This window comes from Schistocerca serialis, unplaced genomic scaffold (genome assembly GCF_023864345.2).
Source record: "Schistocerca serialis cubense isolate TAMUIC-IGC-003099 unplaced genomic scaffold, iqSchSeri2.2 HiC_scaffold_1196, whole genome shotgun sequence".
Taxonomy (NCBI): domain Eukaryota; kingdom Metazoa; phylum Arthropoda; class Insecta; order Orthoptera; family Acrididae; genus Schistocerca; species Schistocerca serialis.
The window spans coordinates 410,001-422,500 of record NW_026047399.1 but is presented as its reverse complement, the minus strand read 5'-3'; the positions used below and the strand labels follow the sequence as shown (position 1 = coordinate 422,500).

General features: G+C 57.0%; 2 non-coding genes and 1 pseudogene across 2 annotated transcripts; all 3 read right to left on the bottom strand.

The window, feature by feature from the left end:
• LOC126435127 (large subunit ribosomal RNA) overlaps window positions 1-4,692 on the bottom strand; it is a 7,989-nt pseudogene extending 3,297 nt beyond the window's left edge.
• Window positions 4,693-4,880: 188 nt separating this feature from the next.
• On the bottom strand, window positions 4,881-5,035 carry LOC126435165 (5.8S ribosomal RNA). Its single transcript, XR_007579728.1, has one exon. It is a non-coding gene; the product is annotated as a 5.8S ribosomal RNA (ribosomal RNA).
• Window positions 5,036-5,386: 351 nt separating this feature from the next.
• Window positions 5,387-7,296, bottom strand: LOC126435030 (small subunit ribosomal RNA). The gene has a single exon (XR_007579682.1). It is a non-coding gene; the product is annotated as a small subunit ribosomal RNA (ribosomal RNA).
• Window positions 7,297-12,500: the final 5,204 nt, after the last annotated feature.

Here is a 12,500-nt window from a genome sequence, read left to right as displayed (position 1 = left end):
CCTTCAGCACGGGGCGAAGGGCAGCATGATCTACCGAATCGAATGCCTTAGATACGTCGATCGATGCCACAAAGACAGAGCGGCAGGAGCGAACTGCGTCGGTGAGAGCAGTGTCCAAGATGAAGGTATTTTCCAACATCCCATCCCGAGGGATGAATGCCCGCTGACGTTCGTCCACAGCACATGCGCGCATCAGGCGTGACGCGAGAACCTTGTGAAAGGTCCGCGCCAACACCGAGCAGACCGTAATGGGGCGAAAGTCAGCGGGGGATGTTGGTGCAGCCGTTTTCGGGAGAAGGGACGTCCGCGCGCGAAGCAGGCGTTCCGGAAGGGCGCGGGCCAGAAGGAAGAGATTCATCACTTTCACCAGGACTTCGTGCGGCAGGCGCCGCAACTCCGCTGGGGTAAGGCCGTCCGGCCCGGCTGCTGATCCCCTGGGCGGCAACGCGGCGGCGACCTCCTCATGTGTGACCGGCCCCCATATGCACTCGAGAGCGACAGGCTCTGAGTGCGGGAGGAGGCGGTCACGAATGAAGCCCGCGGTGGAGATGGGCTTCTTGGTGAAGAGGTCCGCCCAGAAGTCCAGCAGACCAGGGATGGCAGGTGGCGGCTGGAGCAGGGTGCCATCCAAGAGGCCGCGCACGCAACGTGCACGCGACCGTCGGAAGGCATCCTGCGTTCTCGCGTACTCCCAGCGGCGCCGCTTGCGCTTCTGCGTCGGCGGCGCGGCAGGCGGCCGCTTCGATGGTTGGCGCGGCCGCTGTGTCCTGGTGATCGATCTCTCCCCTCTGGACCCGACCGACGCAAGGGCATCCGGGAGCATGCCCAGGATGACATCGGGCGGCGTGCCCCGCCCCAGACCTATGACACGATCCAGGGCAGAGAAACGCTGGGCGGAAGCGGGTAGCCCCGCCAGATGCTCCCAGATGGCGGCGTCAGTCGGCCCCTCCGGCGGCGGCCCGGTGGTGTCGGCCGCGAAGTCCTCGGCTGCGTCGACGGGCGGCGCAGCGGCCTCGCCCGCGTCAGGCAGCGGGCTCGCTGCTCCCCGGCGGGACGCCGGCTCTTCCCCCCGACCGATCTCAAGCGCCTCCATGAATTGGCGGACAAGCTGCTTGTGGGCAGCTTGCCGCCGTCGGCACTTGATTGCCTCGAGCGTTCGGTCGGGGAACATCCTGATGAGTTCTTGATTGACGAAGAAGAACCGGGCGTCCCTCTCAAGGAACAGTTCGGCCTCCGCCTTGGCGAGCGACAGGACTTCTTCCTCCGTCCACCTCGCGCGATGCCTCTCCGTGACGATCTCCGCGTTGGCGGCCGCAAGATGTTGGCGGCGGCGATGGACCCCGAGACCGTTCTTGGTTGTAAAGCTGCGGTGGCACTCACTACAGGTATACATAGCTGCAAAAGTTACAAGATTTTCGGCACGGCCGGTTGGCCGGCTAGGTGCTGGGGGAGTTGGGGTGGCACCTTCAGCGGAAGGGCCACCACTTATTCTCTGCTTACTGCCCCCAACTAAAAAAGGGATAGTGCGAGGGGGGGCTGGTAACCCCCCCAAGCCCCTGGTGCGGTCTTCCACTCTGCGAAATCAGCGGGCCCACGAGAAGGGGAGAAGACCGCAGGAGAGGAGAGGCTAAGAGGGCTAGGCCCATGTATTGCGCATCACTCTCCCTGTAACTATAACCCAAGGAAGGCACCTCGCAGCAGCAGCACGACTGCATCAAGACCGCACTTCGAGAAGCCAAGTCCGGATGCAGCCACACCGCTGCCACTTGGCCACCTTAAGATAGTCATAGTTACTCCCGCCAGTCATCCTTAAGAGAGTCATAGTTACTCCCGCCGTTTACCCGCGCTTGCTTGAATTTCTTCACGTTGACATTCAGAGCACTGGGCAGAAATCACATTGCGTCAACACCCGCTAGGGCCATCGCAATGCTTTGTTTTAATTAGACAGTCGGATTCCCCCAGTCCGTGCCAGTTCTGAGTTGATCGTTGAATGGCGGCCGAAGAGAATCCGCGCACCCGCGCGCCCCCGGAGGAGCACGCTAAGGCGGACGCGGCCTCGCAGCAAGGAAGATCCGTGGGAGGCCAAGGCACGGGACCGAGCTCGGATCCTGCACGCAGGTTGAAGCACCGGGGCGCGAACGCCGCGCAGGCGCGCGCATCCTGCACCGCCGGCCAGCACGAGGCCAACCAACGGCGAGAGCAGACCACGCCCGCGCTAAACGCCCGCACTTACCGGCACCCCTACGGCACTCACCTCGCCCAGGCCCGGCACGTTAGCGCTGACCCACTTCCCGACCAAGCCCGACACGCCCCGATCCTCAGAGCCAATCCTTATCCCGAAGTTACGGATCCAATTTGCCGACTTCCCTTACCTACATTATTCTATCGACTAGAGGCTCTTCACCTTGGAGACCTGCTGCGGATATGGGTACGAACCGGCGCGACACCTCCACGTGGCCCTCTCCCGGATTTTCAAGGTCCGAGGGGAAGATCGGGACACCGCCGCAACTGCGGTGCTCTTCGCGTTCCAAACCCTATCTCCCTGCTAGAGGATTCCAGGGAACTCGAACGCTCATGCAGAAAAGAAAACTCTTCCCCGATCTCCCGACGGCGTCTCCGGGTCCTTTTGGGTTACCCCGACGAGCATCTCTAAAAGAGGGGCCCGACTTGTATCGGTTCCGCTGCCGGGTTCCGGAATAGGAACCGGATTCCCTTTCGCCCAACGGGGGCCAGCACAAAGTGCATCATGCTATGACGGCCCCCATCAACATCGGATTTCTCCTAGGGCTTAGGATCGACTGACTCGTGTGCAACGGCTGTCCACACGAAACCCTTCTCCGCGTCAGCCCTCCAGGGCCTCGCTGGAGTATTTGCTACTACCACCAAGATCTGCACCGACGGCGGCTCCAGGCAGGCTCACGCCCAGACCCTTCTGCGCCCACCGCCGCGACCCTCCTACTCGTCAGGGCTTCGCGGCCGGCCGCAAGGACCGGCCATGACTGCCAGACTGACGGCCGAGTATAGGCACGACGCTTCAGCGCCATCCATTTTCAGGGCTAGTTGCTTCGGCAGGTGAGTTGTTACACACTCCTTAGCGGATTCCGACTTCCATGGCCACCGTCCTGCTGTCTTAAGCAACCAACGCCTTTCATGGTTTCCCATGAGCGTCGATTCGGGCGCCTTAACTCGGCGTTTGGTTCATCCCACAGCGCCAGTTCTGCTTACCAAAAGTGGCCCACTTGGCACTCCGATCCGAGTCGTTTGCTCGCGGCTTCAGCATATCAAGCAAGCCGGAGATCTCACCCATTTAAAGTTTGAGAATAGGTTGAGGTCGTTTCGGCCCCAAGGCCTCTAATCATTCGCTTTACCGGATGAGACTCGTACGAGCACCAGCTATCCTGAGGGAAACTTCGGAGGGAACCAGCTACTAGATGGTTCGATTAGTCTTTCGCCCCTATACCCAGCTCCGACGATCGATTTGCACGTCAGAATCGCTACGGACCTCCATCAGGGTTTCCCCTGACTTCGTCCTGGCCAGGCATAGTTCACCATCTTTCGGGTCCCAACGTGTACGCTCTAGGTGCGCCTCACCTCGCAATGAGGACGAGACGCCCCGGGAGTGCGGAGGCCGCCGCCGCGTGAAGGGCGGGGAAGCCCCATCCTCCCTCGGCCCGCGCAAGGCGAGACCTTCACTTTCATTACGCCTTTAGGTTTCGTACAGCCCAATGACTCGCGCACATGTTAGACTCCTTGGTCCGTGTTTCAAGACGGGTCGTGAAATTGTCCAAAGCTGAAGCGCCGCTGACGGGAGCGATTACTCCGCCCGAGAGCATCCCGAGCCAACAGCGGCGCGGGTCCGGGGCCGGGCCAGGTAGGTCCGTCATCCGGGAAGAACCGCGCGCGCTTGCCGGGAGCCCGAGCGCCCAAAGGGGCGAATCGACTCCTCCAGATATACCGCCGGGCAGCCAGCCAGGACACCGGGGCTCTGCCCAACAGACGCGAACCGAGGCCCGCGGAAGGACAGGCTGCGCACCCGGGCCGTAGGCCGGCACCCAGCGGGTCGCGACGTCCTACTAGGGGAGAAGTGCGGCCCACCGCACACCGGAACGGCCCCACCCCGCGGCGAGTGGAAAGGCAACCGGACACGACCCCGCCGCGGATTGCTCCGCGCGGGCGGCCGGCCCCATCTGCCGAGGGCGGAGGCCAGTGGCCGGATGGGCGTGAATCTCACCCGTTCGACCTTTCGGACTTCTCACGTTTACCCCAGAACGGTTTCACGTACTTTTGAACTCTCTCTTCAAAGTTCTTTTCAACTTTCCCTCACGGTACTTGTTCGCTATCGGTCTCGTGGTCATATTTAGTCTCAGATGGAGTTTACCACCCACTTGGAGCTGCACTCTCAAGCAACCCGACTCGAAGGAGAGGTCCCGCCGACGCTCGCACCGGCCGCTACGGGCCTGGCACCCTCTACGGGCCGTGGCCTCATTCAAGTTGGACTTGGGCTCGGCGCGAGGCGTCGGGGTAGTGGACCCTCCCAAACACCACATGCCACGACAGGCGGCAGCCTGCGGGGTTCGGTGCTGGACTCTTCCCTGTTCGCTCGCCGCTACTGGGGGAATCCTTGTTAGTTTCTTTTCCTCCGCTTAGTAATATGCTTAAATTCAGCGGGTAGTCTCGCCTGCTCTGAGGTCGTTGTACGAGGTGTCGCACGCCACACCGCCAGCCGGCTGTGCACGCTACCGAGTAAGTACCGGTATGCGAACCGCCAGGCGACGGGCGCGCATCGCACGTTTAAGGAGGCGCGGCCGGCCCCACAGGCGGCCGCGACGCTCCCAGGTCAGCGAAGCGGGGCAAACGCCGCGCGCTTCAGTATACGTAGCCGACCCTCAGCCAGACGTGGCCCGGGAACGGAATCCATGGACCGCAATGTGCGTTCGAAACGTCGATGTTCATGTGTCCTGCAGTTCACATGTCGACGCGCAATTTGCTGCGTTCTTCATCGACCCACGAGCCGAGTGATCCACCGTCCTGGGTGATCTTTCCTTAGTTTCCACTGTCTCTTTCAAGACAGTTGCATAGGCGGGACGTAGGCGTGTGGCGGCCCCTGTTCAAGCGTTCTGTGTCCAACGGCCTCACGGCCGATGGGCGTCGTACGGCTCCACACCGGAGCGGACAGGCAGTCGGGCGAAAGTCATTCAAAACCGGCGCCAGGCGCCAGGTGCCGCAGGCCAGCCGCTCCAGCGCTTCAGCGCTCGTACCACACAACATTGGCGTTAGTTTTGAGAAGCACGCGTGGTTCCGCACGCGGCGCACGGCTACTGCGAGCCGTACAGGTAGCGTGTTGCGCGACACGACACGCACATCGAAAGACATGCAGTCTAGTCGGTAATGATCCTTCCGCAGGTTCACCTACGGAAACATTGTTACGACTTTTACTTCCTCTAAATGATCAAGTTTGGTCATCTTTCCGGTAGCATCGGCAACGACAGAGTCAATGCCGCGTACCAGTCCGAAGACCTCACTAAATCATTCAATCGGTAGTAGCGACGGGCGGTGTGTACAAAGGGCAGGGACGTAATCAACGCGAGCTTATGACTCGCGCTTACTGGGAATTCCTCGTTCATGGGGAACAATTGCAAGCCCCAATCCCTAGCACGAAGGAGGTTCAGCGGGTTACCCCGACCTTTCGGCCTAGGAAGACACGCTGATTCCTTCAGTGTAGCGCGCGTGCGGCCCAGAACATCTAAGGGCATCACAGACCTGTTATTGCTCAATCTCGTGCGGCTAGAAGCCGCCTGTCCCTCTAAGAAGAAAAGTAATCGCTGACAGCACGAAGGATGTCACGCGACTAGTTAGCAGGCTAGAGTCTCGTTCGTTATCGGAATTAACCAGACAAATCGCTCCACCAACTAAGAACGGCCATGCACCACCACCCACCGAATCAAGAAAGAGCTATCAATCTGTCAATCCTTCCGGTGTCCGGGCCTGGTGAGGTTTCCCGTGTTGAGTCAAATTAAGCCGCAGGCTCCACTCCTGGTGGTGCCCTTCCGTCAATTCCTTTAAGTTTCAGCTTTGCAACCATACTTCCCCCGGAACCCAAAAGCTTTGGTTTCCCGGAGGCTGCCCGCCGAGTCATCGGAGGAACTGCGGCGGATCGCTGGCTGGCATCGTTTATGGTTAGAACTAGGGCGGTATCTGATCGCCTTCGAACCTCTAACTTTCGTTCTTGATTAATGAAAACATACTTGGCAAATGCTTTCGCTTCTGTTCGTCTTGCGACGATCCAAGAATTTCACCTCTAACGTCGCAATACGAATGCCCCCGCCTGTCCCTATTAATCATTACCTCGGGTTCCGAAAACCAACAAAATAGAACCGAGGTCCTATTCCATTATTCCATGCACACAGTATTCAGGCGGGCTTGCCTGCTTTAAGCACTCTAATTTGTTCAAAGTAAACGTGCCGGCCCACCGAGACACTCACTCAAGAGCACCCTGGTAGGATTGCAACGGGGTCCGCCTCGGGACGCACGAGCACGCACGAGGCGCGTCGCACGCCTTCAGCTCGCCCCACCGGCAGGACGTCCCACGATACATGCCAGTTAAACACCGACGGGCGGTGAACCAACAGCGTGGGACACAAATCCAACTACGAGCTTTTTAACCGCAACAACTTTAATATACGCTATTGGAGCTGGAATTACCGCGGCTGCTGGCACCAGACTTGCCCTCCAATAGATACTCGTTAAAGGATTTAAAGTGTACTCATTCCGATTACGGGGCCTCGGATGAGTCCCGTATCGTTATTTTTCGTCACTACCTCCCCGTGCCGGGAGTGGGTAATTTGCGCGCCTGCTGCCTTCCTTGGATGTGGTAGCCGTTTCTCAGGCTCCCTCTCCGGAATCGAACCCTGATTCCCCGTTACCCGTTACAACCATGGTAGGCGCAGAACCTACCATCGACAGTTGATAAGGCAGACATTTGAAAGATGCGTCGCCGGTACGAGGACCGTGCGATCAGCCCAAAGTTATTCAGAGTCACCAAGGCAAACGGACCGGACGAGCCGACCGATTGGTTTTGATCTAATAAAAGCGTCCCTTCCATCTCTGGTCGGGACTCTGTTTGCATGTATTAGCTCTAGAATTACCACAGTTATCCAAGTAACGTGGGTACGATCTAAGGAACCATAACTGATTTAATGAGCCATTCGCGGTTTCACCTTAATGCGGCTTGTACTGAGACATGCATGGCTTAATCTTTGAGACAAGCATATGACTACTGGCAGGATCAACCAGGGAGCTGCGTCAACTAGAGCTGAGCAGCCGGCCGCCCGGGAGTGTGTCCCGGGGGCCCGCGCGAACACGCAAGCGTCCGCTCAATTATTCTGCAAACAGGAGGAGGCTGAGCTCCCCTGCACCATACACCTCGAAACCCTCTCAGGTCCCGGCGGCGCGCAGCGCCGTCCTAAGTACTTGGTCGGGTTCGAGAGAGGCGCAATCGCCCGGAGTTTGGCGAGTAGACGCTTTAGGTGCGACCACCCGTGCTCCCAACTGAGCTTGCCGCTGCCGACAGAGGCCCGGGAGCGTGCTGTCGTGGCATTGCCGGCGGGAGACAACACGCGCCACCTACGGTGACCGGCAGCTCCAACGCCAGCGCCACAGAAGGACAAAAGCCCCACTTGGGTGCCGAAGCGAACTCTCCCAGCACAGCGCACGCGCCAACACGTCCGCACAGCTGCGATACAAACCACCTGCGAGAACCGCAGAGGCGACCGAGCAGCAGACGGCGTCGCGGCGCCGAGCGCCGGGCGGCGGCGCATCCTCAGCGCACACAGTCCTCAATCGGACCAGCACACTGCAGATGTCCACCGCGCTTCGCACCGGGCCCGCGAGGACCTACTTTGGCCGCACGGCGCCGCGTGCAGGGTGCGCCGGCGCGCAGCTGCGCCGCCTGCCGCCTCCGTCGGCCGGCGCGCCTGCCACTGGCCGCCCCCACCAGCCGGCTGTAGCGCGTGCGCCCACGCACCGCGCGGCCAGCACGCCGGGAGGCCCCCCCTCACCGGCCGGGGACGGTCCCACCCAGCCACCGCCGCGTATCGCTTCACACCCAGATGCCATTCACGTTCGTGGGCATGGTGGGTATCGCTGGAACAACCGGTTGGTAGCTCAACCGATCGTCGCCATCACTGATTCACCTCTAGCGAGAACAACCGCACCACAACGGTTTACCAGTTGTTCATTTGCGTAACGTCACCAGCAAACGTAGGCGTCCATCGCCATTTGCAAATTCAACGATTGTTGCATGCCTGTGTCAGGTGTCACGACACACTATGTCTGCCCACATACACGCAACAACATGTGCACGCTTCGCGAACACGTGGAAGGTGGCCCCCGTACGTATGCGATGTCCATTGCGCGAACGACTGTCAACCGGCCTCTGTCGCATGTCGCAGATGTGGAACGCAGTGCACCATGCTATCACGGTGTGTGAGAGGAGACGACTACGTCTGACAACACGCGCCACTACATCAACAGACGGCTCATGCTGATCGCCATCCAGGGCATACCACACTGCAATCCAGCTCTTATAGGGAGACGACACGTAGCTGAGTGCACAACATTTGGACCGCATGGTTCGCCGTTGTTGGCGCAGTCGTTGTACGGTCACATGTACCACGATGTATCATTCAGTACATGAGGACCAATGTGCAGTACAGTGTGTGATTTGGACGTACAACATCAGCGGACAGTTGACACAGGCCGTACCACAGCGTAGGCTAAGTGCTTCGCCATGCGAATGCCAATGAACAACTGCAAATGCCAATGAACAACTGCAAATGCCAATGAACAACTGCAAAGGGCATTGAGCATGTACGTCCTGCTGCCATCCACATTACAGTGTATAGCTGCAAGGTGTTTAACATGAAGCGATACACTGGGGACCGGGCAGTGCGAGTAGCAAACTATATTGCGGGGGTTGCAGTTAGGCAACACTACACTAATTTAACGCGTCGTATGACAATTACAGAGCAGGTTAAGGCCCAACGTGTGTTGGGTTAAGGCCCAACGTGTGTTGGGTTAAGGCCCAACGTGTGTTGGGTTAAGGCCCAACGTGTGTTGGGTTAAGGCCCAACGTGTGTTGGGTTAAGGCCCAACGTGTGTTGGGTTAAGGCCCAACGTGTGTTGGGTTAAGGCCCAACGTGTGTTGGGTTAAGGCCCAACGTGTGTTGGGTTAAGGCCCAACGTGTGTTGGGTTAAGGCCCAACGTGTGTTGGGTTACGTTACGGCGCAATGTGGGTTACGTTAAGGGGCAATGTGGGTTACGTTAAGGCGCAATATAGGTTACGTTAAGGCGCAATATAGGTTACGTTAAGGCGCAATGTGTGTTAGGTTAAGGCGCAATATAGGTTATGTTAAGGCGCAATATAGGTTACGTTAAGGCGCAATATAGGTTACGTTAAGGCGCAATATAGGTTACGTTATGGCGCAATATAGGGTACGTTAAGGCGCAATATAGGTTACGTTAAGGCGCAATATAGGTTACGTTAAGGCGCAATATAGGTTACGTTAAGGCGCAATATAGGTTAGGTTAAGGCGCAATATAGGTTAGGTTAAGGCGCAATATAGGTTACGTTAAGGCGCAATATAGGTTACGTTAAGGCGCAATACAGGTTAGGTTAAGGCGCAATACAGGTTAGGTTAAGGCGCAATACAGGTTAGGTTAAGGCGCAATACAGGTTAGGTTAAGGCGCAATACAGGTTAGGTTAAGGCGCAATACAGGTTAGGTTAAGGCGCAATACAGGTTAGGTTAAGGCGCAATACAGGTTAGGTTAAGGCGCAATACAGGTTAGGTTAAGGCGCAATACAGGTTAGGTTAAGGTACGACACAGGTTAGGTTAAGGTACGACACAGGTTAGGTTAAGGTACGACACAGGTTAGGTTAAGGTACGACACAGGTTAGGTTAAGGTACGACACAGGTTAGGTTAAGGTACGACATAGGTTAGGTTAAGGTACGACATAGGTTAGGTTAAGGTACGACATAGGTTAGGTTAAGGTACGACATAGGTTAGGTTAAGGTACGACATAGGTTAGGTTAAGGTACGACATAGGTTAGGTTAAGGTACGACGTAGGTTAGGTTAAGGTACGACGTAGGTTAGGTTAAGGTACGACGTAGGTTAGGTTAAGGTACGCCGTAGGTTAGGTTAAGGTACAACGTAGGTTAGGTTAAGGTACGACGTAGGTTAGGCTAAGGTACGACGTAGGTTAGGCTAAGGTACGACGTAGGTTAGGTTAAGGTACGACGTAGGTTAGGTTAAGGTACGACGTAGGTTAGGTTAAGGTACGACGTAGGTTAGGTTAAGGTACGACGTAGGTTAGGTTAAGGTACGACGTAGGTTAGGTTAAGGTACGACGTAGGTTAGGTTAAGGTACGACGTAGGTTAGGTTAAGGTACGACGTAGGTTAGGTTAAGGTACGACGTAGGTTAGGTTAAGGTACGACGTAGGTTAGGTTAAGGTACGACGTAGGTTAGGTTACGGTACGATATAGGTTAGGTTACGGTACGATATAGGTTAGGTTAAGGTACACATTGTTGTAAGGAAAGGTTTAATGGGGGGGCGGGGCGGCCGGTTTGTTGATTGTGATTATAGTAAGTGGATGCCTGCGGCATCATCTGATTTGCCACGTCAGGATGCACCTTTGGCTCATGACAGGCGGCGCTCTCATTCCATGCTTGTGGCAGACCTGTGTCTTTCATTCCTGCCATTGTTTGTGTGCTGTGAGAGGAGGCAGTATTGTGATGTTGGGTGCACCCCTGTGTAGGACATGTGTGGGTGTTGGTGGCTTGGCTGAGCAATGGTGGTTGTCGGGTGGGTGGGATATTCTGTTTTCTGAGTGGACCTCCCAGTCTGGTTATGACAGTGTGGATTGTCTAATGTGGCGGAGGGGATGCACTGGGTGTTGTTCCATGCTGGTGCTTACATATTGTCTGTGTGCGTGTTACAGGCAGAGAGTAGTGCGTGAAAAGGGTGTGTGGCTGACGTGTGGTTGTGATTGTGAGCAGAGTCTTTAAGCATGTATACGGACAGTTGTATACATTATCTGTATTCTGATGGCTCTATCTATTACTAATCAGCGCCGTGTATACGTTTAATCCGGTTCCAGTCGAAACTGTTGTATCTCTGTACATTAGTGACACGGCGAGCCCGCTATGTAGTTACTCGTCTCGGCAGCTTCCACCGGTGTATGGCAAATGATTATAAGGAATCAGTCTCGTCGTCAATACCGATGGTGTGACGTCACATGTCTGGGGTGGGGGACGCTGCGCCCTTCCGGTGGGTCATGGCCTAGAAAGACTCTTCCCACGCAGGGGGGCGTGGACTGTCATTGACTCTTCCGAGTAATATACTTGCCGTACGTTTTTGCGACTGCGAGTGCAACGCTCACCGGTACCGACATGGATGGAGCGCCTCCTAGCTGACCGCTCAGCATCGGCATTCGTACAGAGAGCAACGCGATCGCGTCTCTAGCTCGTAACTGGTACAGCTCGCAGCTCATGTATACGGACAGCGGGAATGTCGCATATTGGACGTAGCTCTTTTTTTTTTTTTTTTTTTCTTTATTGTAATTTGGACACCCCATACAAGGTGGGCTGGCAGCGGAACAGTGTACTCCGCTCTTCAGCCATAAGCAGTACAAGAAAAAAGAAAGGGAGACAGACAAGTAACAGAATGGCGGTTAAAAAACAGGAGATACAATAGTTAAAAAACATGAAGCCGTTCACACGTGACGAAACAAACAAGAAAAACCGTCGGCACTGGGCACAAACACTGACGAGGTAGATGACACACGTGAACGAAGGAGCGTGGACGGCGAAAAACACTGAGGCACAGACACGACGGCACAGACACTAATCCGAGGGCGAGGATCTCCGGCGCGCGAAAGTTCACGATGCGTGTGCGAGTCCGGGGACCTGCCAAGAGAGGAGGAGGAGGAGGAGGAGAAGGAGGAGGAGGGGGAGAGGGAAAGCGAGAGGGGAGAGCAGGGACGCCACGGGCTGGGGAAAGAGGGGGGAGAGAGGAAGGGGGAGGGGAAGCCCGGAAGAAGAGGGGTGGAGGGAGGGGATGGGGGAAAAGGAGAGAGAAGGGAAGGGAAGAGAAAGGAGGGAGGGTGCCGCAGGGAAAGGACACCAGGAGGGAGGGGGGGCAGGGTCAAAGTTGATAGGAGGGGTAGATGGAGGGGACGAGGACATCATCAGGGAGAGGGAGCTGGCGGAAACCACCTTGGGAGAGGGTAAGGAGGGTGGAGAGATGGAGACCGGGTGGGACATGGGAGTACAGGCGCGGCAGCGGGCGGGGGTGGGAGAGGATCGGGGAGACGAGCGGGTGAGGAGGATCGAGTTTACGGGAGGTGTAGAGGATTCGTAGCCTTTCGAGGAAGAGGAGGAGGTGGGGGAAGGGGATAAGGTCATACAGGATCCGCGTGGGGGAAGGGAGACGGAT